A 12,400-nucleotide genomic window follows, 5' to 3' on the forward strand; every position below is an offset into this window, starting at 1 on the left:
GCTCTTTTTAAATAATAAATAATCTTAAATATGTAGAACCCTAAATGCATCTGCAGCTGCTTTCCAGGCCACATTTAACTGAAGAGAACTACTTACCTCACATCCACATTAGATCCAAAGAAGTTCACTGCTTGGACCAAGGTCAAACACAAGCTCTTAGGCACACCCATAACTTGAACATGCTGTGTATTACTTAATGGGTAGGGCTACACATGCCTGAGTGATGGGCCACGTGTGTGCCACTGTGAACTTTTTTGAATTAGAATTTGAAGTGTTGGCTTAGTGAAATAAAATAATTGAATTAGAAGGCCTATTTTGTACAATGAACTTTATTCTAACAGGACTGTGTTTCCATTCCAGAACAGAGACGTCCCATGGCCCAGGAAGCTTTGAATCAGAGACATTACAGTGTGTGTACTTTAAAGTCTGTAATTCAAAGGATTAATCTCTTCCCTATTCTCCTTGCCTGTGTCTGAAGGAGGAGGTGAAATCTCTGTCCAGATATGACATCTGCAACTGCATGGGATGAAAGGACACCTCGCTGTGGAAAGCTCACTATGCTGAGTGCTTTACAGGCAAACAGCCATAAACTCTTCTCATGAAAACCCAGTGCTACTTGATTCAATAAGAAAAAGTCACTCAGAGTAGAAAGGCGAGAATGAATAATGCAATTGCCTAGGTGCAAATTCAGCAGGCTTGTAAGGGCCAGAGACTCTGGTCTGCTGAGGCCATGTTACATTGTAGATGCAGTAAGTAGTGCCCTTGGACACTTCTTAGGTTTGTTGAAATTACATTTTGACAAGCTTTTGTTCATGGATTTTCATCAGGAAACTACAGGTCTCTTTCCATAAGGAATCAATAATCCTGGCACCTGGATTCTCAAGCCACCTAGCAGGGATGCCTGGGTGAGGTAGTGTGACTGGTCCAGCAGCCCAGCAGAAAAGGCAGCCTGAGTTACTCACTGTCCTCTTGAACTAGAAATGCTGTAATAGTCATGACAAATAACCATGTACCTAGTCAGAGGTCTAAATGCAGGTGTTTAAAGCAGGGAAAGGATAAGATTAGAAAAGCTCCTGTTTCTGTGAAAGGAGTCTTTGTTCATGAAATATTGTGCCAGTGGACTTTTCTAGCCAAGAAGTAAGTGACATGGAAACACAGCAGGATAAGAGGGAGAATGGGGAAAAAATGGGTGAGAAAGGTGACTTCTCAGCATCTTGATTGCTGCCCATGTACAGTGTAAATGTGCTGGATCTGGGTACTCCTGAACCTGGCTGGCAAAGGGGTTGCAGCACTCCTGCATAGGACAATCCCTCAAACCACTGGCTTCATTCCTGGTGTGTGAATACCCTGTTGAATTTCTTTAAGTGAGTCAGCTGCGGGACTCTTGGCAGGGTGGGAGCCTCCACACCAGCACAAGACAGTGAATGGAAGTGAGAATGTGGCTCATCTTCCTTTTTTACTTCTGTTCCTCTTCCTAACACTACCCACCACAAAGTGCCACTGTCTCCTTGCTCTCACTTGGGTGCTAGTTGGTCACTGTGGTACACACAAACCTTCTCTAGGAGGAGAAGGCCCCCTCCTCCTGTGGAGAGAGGGTTACCAAACTCAGTGATGTCACAGACACCAAGTGCCAGCGCCACCTAAAGGCTAGGAGCCAGCTGAGGAGGTAGGCACAGCAGTGGGAAACAAAATTTCCTACTTGAGGTGGTGGGAGCACCAAGGGCCTCCACTTTTTGATATTGAGGTGGGTGAACAGGTGGGTGCTACTCTGCCAAGCTCCTCAAGTCCTGGCTTGTTGGTGGCCCCCGCCTGGATAAACCCTTGACCTGGTAGGAACTGTCTCAGGTGCCCATGCAGGCTGTCCACTCCTGCCCCATGGAGGGCTGAGTAGGTCATATCAAGTGATTGGAAATTTGATGCTTGGCTCAAGAGGGTCTCATGGTTCATAGGAAACTAAGCTAATTAGGCCCTGAAGACAGCAGTTCAGAAATATCCTGTCTGGCTATGGGTGGCATGGCGGGAGACCAGGACCAGGAAAGATCACCTCTCTCCTTCTGCACTTGGGCAGCTCCACACCTAACACATACCATGAGGTGTGTACTAGCTGGCCCAAACCCAACCCTGCCTTATCTGCCAAGGGGTGATGAAGGAAGGATTTCCTAAATGCTTTTCCCCGAGTTATTTTGGTTCTGCCAAAAGGCCTGTTGCTTTATGTTCAATTGACCCATGATTCGGAGCCGTATAGGAGAGTAGACAACACTATGGCTTTGTAAACACTGATCTTGGTGCTTTTCTTTAAGTGTTTATTACGCCATACTCTCTTGTGGAGTTTTCCAAAAGCACTATATGCCTTAGCTAACCTGTTGTCTATCTCTCCGTCGATCTTACCATCTGAGGAGATGAGGCTACCAAGGTAGTTAAACTGTTGGACTGATTTGAGCTCTGATTGGCCAATGGGGATGTGGGGATGATGGGGGACTTCCTGAGGTGCAGGTTGATGGAGGACCTCTGTCTTCTTTAAGCTGACTTCCAGCCCAAAGAGCTCAGCAGCATCTGCAAAGCAGGATGTTAAACGCTGCCTCCGTACAATCCTTAACATCCACTGGTCAGATTATGTGACCAATACATCTGTACTAGAGCAAGCAGCTGTCACTAGTATTGAGGCCATGTTACTGAGAACACAGCTGCGATGGGCAGGGCACGTCTCAAGGATGAAGGACCACCGCCTCCCTAAGATCCTGCTCTATGGTGAGCTTGCCACTGGCTGCCGCATGAGAGGAGCCCCGAAGAAAAGATTCAAGGACTCCCTGAAACAACATCTCAGCCTTGGCCATATTGATCACCATAACTGGTCTACTCTGGCCTCCAATCGGGAGGCCTGGAGACACACCATCTATAACGCAGCTGTCTCCTTTGAGAACTCACGCGGGATCACTCTCGAGGAAAAAAGGCAACGCAGAAAGAACCGTATCTTGCAAAATACACCATCTAAGGAGTCTTTCTGCTGCGCCTTTTGCAATCGGATATGTCTGTCACGTATTGGCCTCGTAAGCCACCAGCGTGCCTGTAGCAAATGTGGATAGTGCCTTCCCAAATCTTCGTTCGCGAAGCCTAGCCATGATTATGTTCAATTACAGAATCACACAGAATCAACCAGGTTGGAAAAGACCTCCAAGATCATCGAGTCAAATCCAACACCACCCTGTCAACTAGAGCATAGCACTGAGTGCCACATCCAGTCTCTTCTTAAATACCTCTGGGGACAGTGACTCCAACCACCTCCTGGGCAGCACATTCCAATGTCTGATCACTCTGTAAAGAATTTCTTTCTAATGTCAAACCTAAAGCTCCCTGGCACAGCTTAAGACTGTGCCCTCTTGTCCTACTGCTGGTTGCCTGGGAGAAGAGACCAACCCTCACCTGGCTACAACCTCCTTTCAGGGACTTGTAGAGAGCGATAAGGTCTCCCCTGAGCCTCCTGCTCTCCAGGATAAACAACCCCAGCTCCCTCAGCCTCTCCTCATAGGACTTGTGCTTGAGTCCCTTCATCAGACTCGTTGCCCTTCTTTGGACACTCTCCAGCACCTCAATATCCTTCCTAAATTGAGGAGCCCAGAACTGGACACAGTACTCCAGGTGTGGCCTCACCAGTGCTGAGTACAGGTCCTGGTCCTGCTGGCCACACTGTTCCTGATACAGCCCAGGATGCCATTGGCCTTCTTGGCCACCTGGGCACACTGCTGGCTCATGTTCAGCTTCCTGTCAATCCAAACTCCCAGGTCCCTTTCTAACTGGCTGCTCTCCAGCCACTCTGTCCCCAGCCTGTAGCTCTGCATGGGGTTGTTGTGGCCAAAGTGCAGGACCCGGCACTTGACCTTGTTGAATCTCATCCCACTGGAATCAGCCCAACTCTCCAGCCTGTCCAGGTCCCTCTGAAGAGCCCTCCTTCCCTCCAGCAGATTGACACTCCCTCCCAACTTGGTGTCGTCTTCAAATTTGCTCATGATGGACTCAATCTCCTCATCCAGACCATCAATAAAGATATTAAACAGAACTGGGCCCAACACTGATCCCTGGGGGACACCACTAGTGACTGGCCACCAACAGGATGCAGCACCGTTCACCACCACTCTCTGGGCCTGGCAAATGGCCCTGGCAACCCCCCTTGCTTGCCAGGTTGGCTCCCAAGAGTAGCCAAGCCTAGGCTACCGGGCTACTGTCATTTGTTCCTCTGGATTATTACCTGAAGCAGGTCCACCCTGCACATACTGGGCACTGTTTGGGTTAAGCCCAGGTGCTCAGCCAAGCCAGCTCTGGCAGCAAGGGCAGAGTCTGAAGGGTCACAGCCTCTTCCTTCATGTCACCAGCAGGGACACGAAGTGAGACAGGTCCTGGTCTTTGCTTCAATTCTGTCCCACCTTTCAGCAATGCTTCAGAGCCCGAAGTATGTGAAAGGGGCGTTTCCAGAGACAGGGAACACCAGGCATTTCAATGTTTCCGATAAATTGGTACTCACAGTGGAAAAAATGAATACCACATTTGTATCCAGAGATCAAAGCAATGGAACCAGCACAGTAGTCTCTTATTACACAGTCATCAGCCCAATGCTATAATTGGTATTATATATATTATATAAACCATTACACATATATTATATATTTATTTTCCTCTTAACAGTAGTTTCTGATTTTTCCTTCTCTGGATGAGGCAGGCTGTTGCTCTTACTATCCTTGTGATTTCTAACTTGGCTTCTGCAATGAAATAAAAAACCAGTCCTCACTTTACAAACACGCGGTCATGTTTCTTAAATGAAACAGTGTGATGCACAGAGTACCAAGGCTGTAATTCAAGTTGCTCATCACAAACTGCCAAAGTCATTTTTCTTTCAGGATATTGCCTTTCACTGAATCTGTAGATTGACTTACAATTTGTTGGACCAAGCAGGATATTTGTTACTCTTAGGAAGAGCGATTAGCAAACACTGGCAAGGCGCTCTCCTAAACAATATGACACTATTACTCACTTCTGAATTTAAATGAAAAGATAAATATTTCACACAATAAGCTTAGCTGCACATGGCTTTTGCCTCTATTGTTTATTACATATTTCTAAAGTAGCATAATTTTGATGTTTTGTGAGCTATAATTTAAAACCAATAAATCAAAGAGCTTTACTAAAGGATCTTCTTATCCTACTCAGAGCAGCATAGCCAGATGTTAAATTAGAAGTGGAGAAGAAAACTTTTAAAACAGCTATGTTTTAAAGTTAAATTAAGTAGTATGTTTGCAGAAATTGTTACCTTCAACTGAGGCTATACTTGCTTTGTCATTTAAAAAATAAAATTAAAAAATTGAAAGTGCTATACTTTTAAAGGGGTTTTACACTGCCTTGGCTACTTCCAGTTGACCCTGGTGGCTTTGGCTATTGCTGTCCTGGCCCTAGGTAGCAGCTGACTGGAAAGACCTGTGCTACAATGCTCAAAATAGTCATGCCTGCAGCAGTGCTATGTGTTTTGTTGCCAAGAACTAAGGCAATGAGTAACTAGTCTGAATTCTCCCATCAGTTGAGCAGCAGAGAAATGTTCTTCTAGTCAGACAACACACAAACAGGTGACATAGCTTTCTACAGAAGAAGAGTGGCATGTGCATGAAGAGTGCTCTTAGACAAATGTTCTTGCTTGTACAGGTGAACTACAACACGAGACCAGTTCTATAAGAGCCCTTAGAAGAGAGCCCTTAGCAATCTGGTGTTCAAGAGGAGGGCTTAAAATGATGGAATAGCTTGAATGTGCATGGGGAAGCTGACAAGAGTTGGTGGAGGCAACCTTATCCTCATTAGCAACATCTTAAATCACTGAGTGAATGTCCTTTCTCATGTTTCCTGCAGTTGCTGCAGATAATTCTGAGTCTATAAAACTTCACTGGATATAGCTCTGTTTGCAGGATCTCATTCCAGTTTTGAGGAGTAAGTACATTCTTGTCCGGTCTTCAGAGTGATGCAGTTTGGAAAAAACAACATACCAAAGCAGTTTTCTTCCATGTGGTCCTCCATCAGCATAGACATCTGCACTATCTGTGCCCACCAAGTGGGCACTATCTGTGCCCACACACCTTTCAGTTTAGAAATATTTAGAAATGTTGTGGGGATGGGAGTAGAGTATCTGTCTGTGTATGCTATTTATTCTCTTTAAATGAGCATTTGCCCTTTAATCTTTGCTAAGAAGCACAGTTTAATTCAGAGGACACTCCACTGTGAAACTTTTTGGCTCATAAGGGGCTGTAGCAACTTGTTGCCATGTAAGTCTCCGTCTAGCAAGGTACCATGGGATACAGTAAGGTGTCAAGAAATCCCACCTCATGCTCAAACATATTTACAGTTGTCATTCAAAGATGTGTTTGCATATATTTTTCAGTTTAATCTGATTTGGTTTAATGGGATTTGGAATGTCCCTAATGATTGTGCCACAGGTGTGATCACCTGACTTGATGCTTCAACCAGAGGTTGCACAAAACCAAATCATGCAAACCTGCTTTCACCCTTGTACCCAGTACCTACAATCCTCTGTTCATCACATATCTCAGTAAAATGAAGACTGCAACTCTTTGCTGATCTTGAAAAGCAGGTTAGACAAACATGTCAGGAATGGTTCAGGTGTAGTTGCTCATACCTTGGGCTGGAAGAATGACTTTCTACAAGCAATTGCAATGCAATTTTCTGAGACCTCTAGGAAATTAACATGATGGTTAGACTACTAGAGGGGTGACAAGCACAGCTACTAGCTAGTAGCCAAAATTAAAACAAATCATATTAATTATTCAGATTTTTCTGTAGCTGTTAAAACTTTCTAAGTTTACCTAGATATCACCTTCAGCAAGAGAAGACTGGGGGAAAGAGAATGTTTTCCTGTTGAGAAGAGAATCCTTTTCAACTTACTGATTGAGAGGACATGCTTTCCATACTATTTTGTTTGTTATTTGTCCCAAGGGTTGACATAGGCAGAAAAAAAGTCTAGGTCACAAATGGCAATCGTAAGCCCCTTGGGCAGCTAAGTTCAAAATGTTTATGCTGTGAACTCCCACCCTAAGCTGCTGCTTGTCTCTGGCTAAATCTCCCCTGTAGCTGCATTTCCATGGTAAAATCTCCATCTCATCAGCTACTGGCCATAGTTACAATTAGTCAAATCCAAATGCTTTTGTCTGAGCACAAGGCCTGCTGGATTTCCCAAACAAACACTTTCCCATCTATTTCTCTTTGCAAGGCAAAGACCTAATTTTAAGTCTAACCCTTGCTTCACATCATACTTTGTTTCTGAATGCCTAGTTGAGCACATCTGTGACATCTTTCTCTAGGTAATGGTATGCTCAAGCCTCTTTCACACCAGGGGTGCAGTTACAACAAGAGGGACTGTGAAAAACTGACTTAAAAATAACCATTAGCCTGTAAGCTGCGCTGCCATTTTGGGAAGCAAGAAAAGAGTGCAACAGAGACAGTTGCACCTATAAATCATCTAGCTGTGGATAAAAAGGGGCTTTCAGTGTCCCAAATCTTGTTATTTTTCTGGCAAAATAGGTTTATTTTGGAGAGTCAGGCTTATATCTTATCTTAAAATTTAGTATCTTGGGTCCTTCTTTAATCACAGAGGTCTGATTGATACAGTCAAAGGAGCCTGGGGGATGATTCATATGCCCTACTAGCACAGATGGGCTTCCTTTAATGTCGGCTCTTCCTGCCATTTGATACTCCAGGACAGATGAGACATCTGCACAGGGCTTGCAGATATGATGTAAGACAAAGGAAGTCCATGCTCTTTTTGGTGAAGCAACTGGATGCCAACCAGGATACTCCACAACACCTAAAATAGCATTAGACACTTCCTTTTAGGCAACTGAATCCTGGTTTTAGAAAGATTAATTATTTCTAGGTTCACTGATTATACAGAATATATTTCCATGGACTTGAATGAATTCCCACATTCATGCCTGAATTTAGATGTTCTCACCTGGTATTGAATGTCCTCTCCCAGCAGGATTAAGTGGCCTAAATACGGCTGTCTAGTACAATCTCAGGTACCCCACCTGGACTCCAGCTGCTGCTGCAGGAGGCTGAGGGTCCCCCAGCAGTGCCATGTCTTCTCTGTCAGCCCCAAGCAATTATTCCAGACATGCTGAGGTGTCTCAGAGGGCTTTAGGCATCTGTACTCAAGCCATCTGTGTCTTGAAGAGGGCTGGGAGAATGCTGTCAGTATGGTCAGTGCCAGGAGCACTCTGATGTTTCGGGAAGGGGAGAGCCAAAGTCTGCACTGATATTATTCACAGCCATGTATGCGGGCTGCAGTGGGTTCACCACTGGCTCACATGGGCAACATTCATTCACTCCATGCTTATTTTGCACTACATTCTGTTTTCCAGCTCAAAAAGCATATTGGAGACTGATGCTGAGATTTCCATTTTTTATCTGATCTGGTGGTCCTGTCAAAGTGATATGAGCTGTGCCCTCTGATACTAACAGCACTTTCAGAGATTCCCAGCACCTTCTTATTAGTTAGAGCTGTGCTGTCTTTGTATTTTTTTCTACCAACCCAGTCCTCAAGAGAGATTTGTAAATTTTATTTCAATATTCAGTGGTTTGAAATTCGTTTTTTGGCATCAGCATAGACTTTGCAGAGCAGCACAATGTGCAGTGGAAGTCTGAGTAATTCAGATAAAATTCATCCTTGGAGTACACAGGCTTTGCCTGACAGTCTTTTTTTTTTGGGTGAGAACAAACTTTAGCCTTTGTGCACAGTAGGAAATGGTAGAGATAACACACAGCAGGAGAAATCCTGACCTGTAGTGGAGCTGTGATAGGAGGGATTAAACTAAAGAAATTAATGGGGATCCACCCCAGGCTAAGGAGGAGAGAGTGAAGGTCTTGACAAATTTAATGCTTTACGGTGCCTTCTCTGACTTTGCAAGGAGATCCACTCGATGAATGTACAGAATTGTCTCTGTATACTCCTGCTGGTGAGCACGTCCTTCCATTGTGAGACAGCAATTCGCATAGTTCTGATCTCTTATTTTACCTCAGTGAGCAGGTGTAAGGATAATAAACTCCCTTACAATAAACTGGTAATGCCACTTTGCTGTTTCATGCCAGGTGAGGAGCAGCAGGGATAAATGAAACCTCAGTGCCAAGGTGATGAAATGTTTCCACTGTCAGTTTGACACAAGCACGTGAGTGGTCAGAGCACGGTGCTAATAACATAACGCCAAGGTTGCAGGTTCAATACCCATATCAGCCATTTACCTAGGAGTTGGACTTGATGATCCTCATGGGTCTCTTCCAACTCAGAATATTCTGTGATTCTGTGAACAAGAGAGCAAAGATGACACCCAAATTGAAAAGGGTTTGGGTAAACTTGTTATTTGAGAGTACATCACTGTGCACTCACACCTGTGTGACATTACAGAGTCTGGTCAGCAAGGACTGAAAAAAAATGTCAGAAGTGCCTTTGCAATAGATACCTCTGCAAGCGCACAGTAGGAAGACCAACAGCTGGGAGAGAAGTACATCCATCACCAATGGGCAGGCACTCCATGCTGCTCACTGCCTCCCAAAACCCGTAGATGTAGTAGGGAGCTGTGGCTTCCCCCAGCGGAGGAGCTTTACTTATGGGGACATGCAGAGTCCAGCACTGATCATGTTCAAATCAAAGTGATAACTCAGCGATGGCCCAAGCACCCACCTACAAACACTGCACTCTGCATGGGAACAACAGGAGACTGCGGTCAGAGGGAACAGCTGCCTTAACTCACACAAATGCTGGATATACACACAGCAATTAATACTATAGAAATAATGTATTTAAAAGCCAGTGTGACACAGTTATGCAAGTTACAATGATCTCTTTTGTAAAAGGTTGAGTCATGCTAATTACAACAACAAATCTTGCTCATAGTAGACAGAGTCTCTTGTCTCTGCTCCTGTTTTTTCCTTTTGCCTACAGCAAAGACAGACTTTGCTGAAGATTGGGCCAACCGACCAATAAAGATGACTGAAGTCTCTGAAACATTAGAACAAGAGTGTGGGCTAAAGAAGACATTATTATAAACAAGTCTAATACTGCAAAACTCAGTTCGGGAGGTTCTGGAACACCAAGTGTAATCGTCCAGGGTTGCTACTGTTGTAGCCTATGCTCTGTGGCACAATATGGCATACTTTTCACTTGGATATTATTTCCTACACAGGACAGCTACCCTTCCTCTGAGCTTCTGTCTGTGATGTAATGCTGCAATTGTGGTCCTTAAAGAGCTTTTAAAACAATTTTCTTTTTGATCAATTGGCTTGAATATGGAAGCCTGGAACTACGTCCTCAAAGGGGAGCAGGACAGCAAAGTGTTTGTGGGGCCCATCACTGGCTTAGGAGGCTTGAAGCAACCCCTCATCTTTTTGGTGGTGCTGGCAGGGAATAGTTTTAACCTTGATGTAATAGCCATCCCAAAATATCTCTTCTGAATAGCCTTACAAAAGCTGCCAGGCAAATCTTTCATAGCTTTAAGTATTACTGGTACTTTCCAGATAACGTAATTCTGCTTTTTCTGGGCCATTCCTAAAATATTACAGACACACTGCATGACTGCAGAGGCAGCAACACAACAAAACATTTGCCAACTCTGACTTTCTCCCTGCCACTGACTTCCTGGGCCTTCTTGCCTCTCACCTCCACAAAACACACTGATACAGTAGATGAGGCTGTGGAAATGAGCTAAGACTCTGCTGTCCCTCTCATAGAATAAAAAAGCCAAATCTCTCCTTCAAACAGTCAGACTTTGATTTATGTCTCCAAAAGGCAGCAAAGCCCAATTTGTGCTTCTGCAGACCAAGACCAGGAACTAATCTTGATGTCCTAAAGATATCATGATGGGTACATTGCCAGCGGATCCCTTTTTAGTGAGCTAGGAAGGGCTTTATGACAACTTCTGACTGAAGCTGTCTGTTAAATATCCAGACTGCAATCCTTTTAAACTTCTATAGAGCCAAATCAGCATCCTAGTCCTACTTAAGAGATGGACAGCACAGGTTTGCCTGTGAAGCAGGTGCACAGTAAGATCTGGACAGCAGTTGAAAAGATGTTGAAAAGTTGTGATGATAGATGTTGGAGCTAAATAGATTCTTTAAAAATAAATATTACTAGTGACTCAGGATTAAATTCTGCAGTTCTCACTTACACAAACCTGCTGAGCTTTCAGACTTATTGCACACTGCAGCACACAGATGTTGATTAAATCCGAGTGAAACTGGAGGCTTCAAGCCTAGCTCTTTCACACCCAAACTCATTCTGTAAATGGAAAAAAAGGGGAGAAGAGAGAAAAGAAATCAGAAAAATAAAAAATCCTACAATGCTAAATATATGAGCCTTGCTACAGATAAACTTGCAAAAAATATGAAATATATATTTTTTGCGATCCAAGGCAAAAAACCCCCACTGACTCCAGCGACATAGAAATCTACCTTATGGTCACCATCTGACATTTCAGCTATGGTTTCAATGTCATCAAGAGTCTGTTGACTAATTCAGGCACAGAGCTACCTTGATTTGCATTAGATTTTTTGATTTGCACACACAATAGTTAAGGAAACAGATTTTGTATTACCCTTTGTATCTGTACAGTTAAGCTCATACAAGCCTAGGTTTGTTAAAAACTATATGGTTTAGTGGTGGGCATGGCAGTGCTGGGTTAACAGTTGGACTCAATCTTCGAGGTCTTTTCCAACCTTAATGATTCTAGAATTCTAAGTCAATAGAGACTCTTCCATCTAATTTTTTTTAATAAGGTCAAGTTACTTATAATATTAGTCTGCAAAACTGATTTCTGAATACTTAATTCCTCTTGCAAAACAAATTGATTCATTGTAATATTGCTTGAGCTACTCATTAGTCGTTCATTTGAAATGACTTTAAATACATTTTTATGTTCCTTCTAGAGAAACACCACATTTTTCACAACTGGAAGAGAAGCAAGGAGACTCTTCAGTGGGATACCACTAATCAGAACCTGCATTCTTGTTATTCAGCCATTTAATCATCCCTTGTCATGACAAAACTGCCTGGTTTCAGCAGCTTTACCTGAATAAGAACTTGAAGAGTTTATTGCTTGGCAAATATTATTACAATAGGGGATAACTAAATGTCCCCCTCAAAAAAACCCCAAATCAAACAAAACCAAACAATTCTACAAAAACAGAAAGGCAAGATGTTAAAAAAGCCCTGACATTATTAATGGTAGTAACTGTAGCCAAGCAAACGCTGTGCTCATTCTTGACACAGTCAGCTTAAGCTGGTCCCTCATTTGTGTATATAGTAACCAGGCCCAAACAGACCAAGTAAAGGGAGCCCCAGCTGTAAAACTTCCAGTTCAGT

The 12,400-nt window shown here is 43.6% G+C and overlaps 1 long non-coding RNA gene across 4 annotated transcripts; it reads left to right on the forward strand.

Moving 5' to 3' along the window:
• The first annotated feature begins 1,539 nt into the window (after positions 1-1,539).
• Positions 1,540-9,892, forward strand: LOC116783479. 4 transcript variants are annotated; one of them, XR_004355706.1, is made up of 4 exons: positions 1,540-1,666; positions 5,686-6,085; positions 6,850-7,028; positions 9,449-9,892. It is a non-coding gene; the product is annotated as an uncharacterized LOC116783479 (long non-coding RNA). The 4 variants fall into 4 exon arrangements; XR_004355704.1 differs by lacking the exon at positions 1,540-1,666 and adding an exon at positions 1,670-1,756; XR_004355705.1 differs by lacking the exon at positions 1,540-1,666 and adding an exon at positions 1,670-1,756 and having other exon boundaries at positions 6,859-7,028.
• The last annotated feature ends 2,508 nt before the right edge of the window (positions 9,893-12,400 follow it).

The sequence above is a fragment of the Chiroxiphia lanceolata genome, chromosome 2, assembly GCF_009829145.1.
Source record: "Chiroxiphia lanceolata isolate bChiLan1 chromosome 2, bChiLan1.pri, whole genome shotgun sequence".
NCBI lineage: Eukaryota > Metazoa > Chordata > Aves > Passeriformes > Pipridae > Chiroxiphia > Chiroxiphia lanceolata.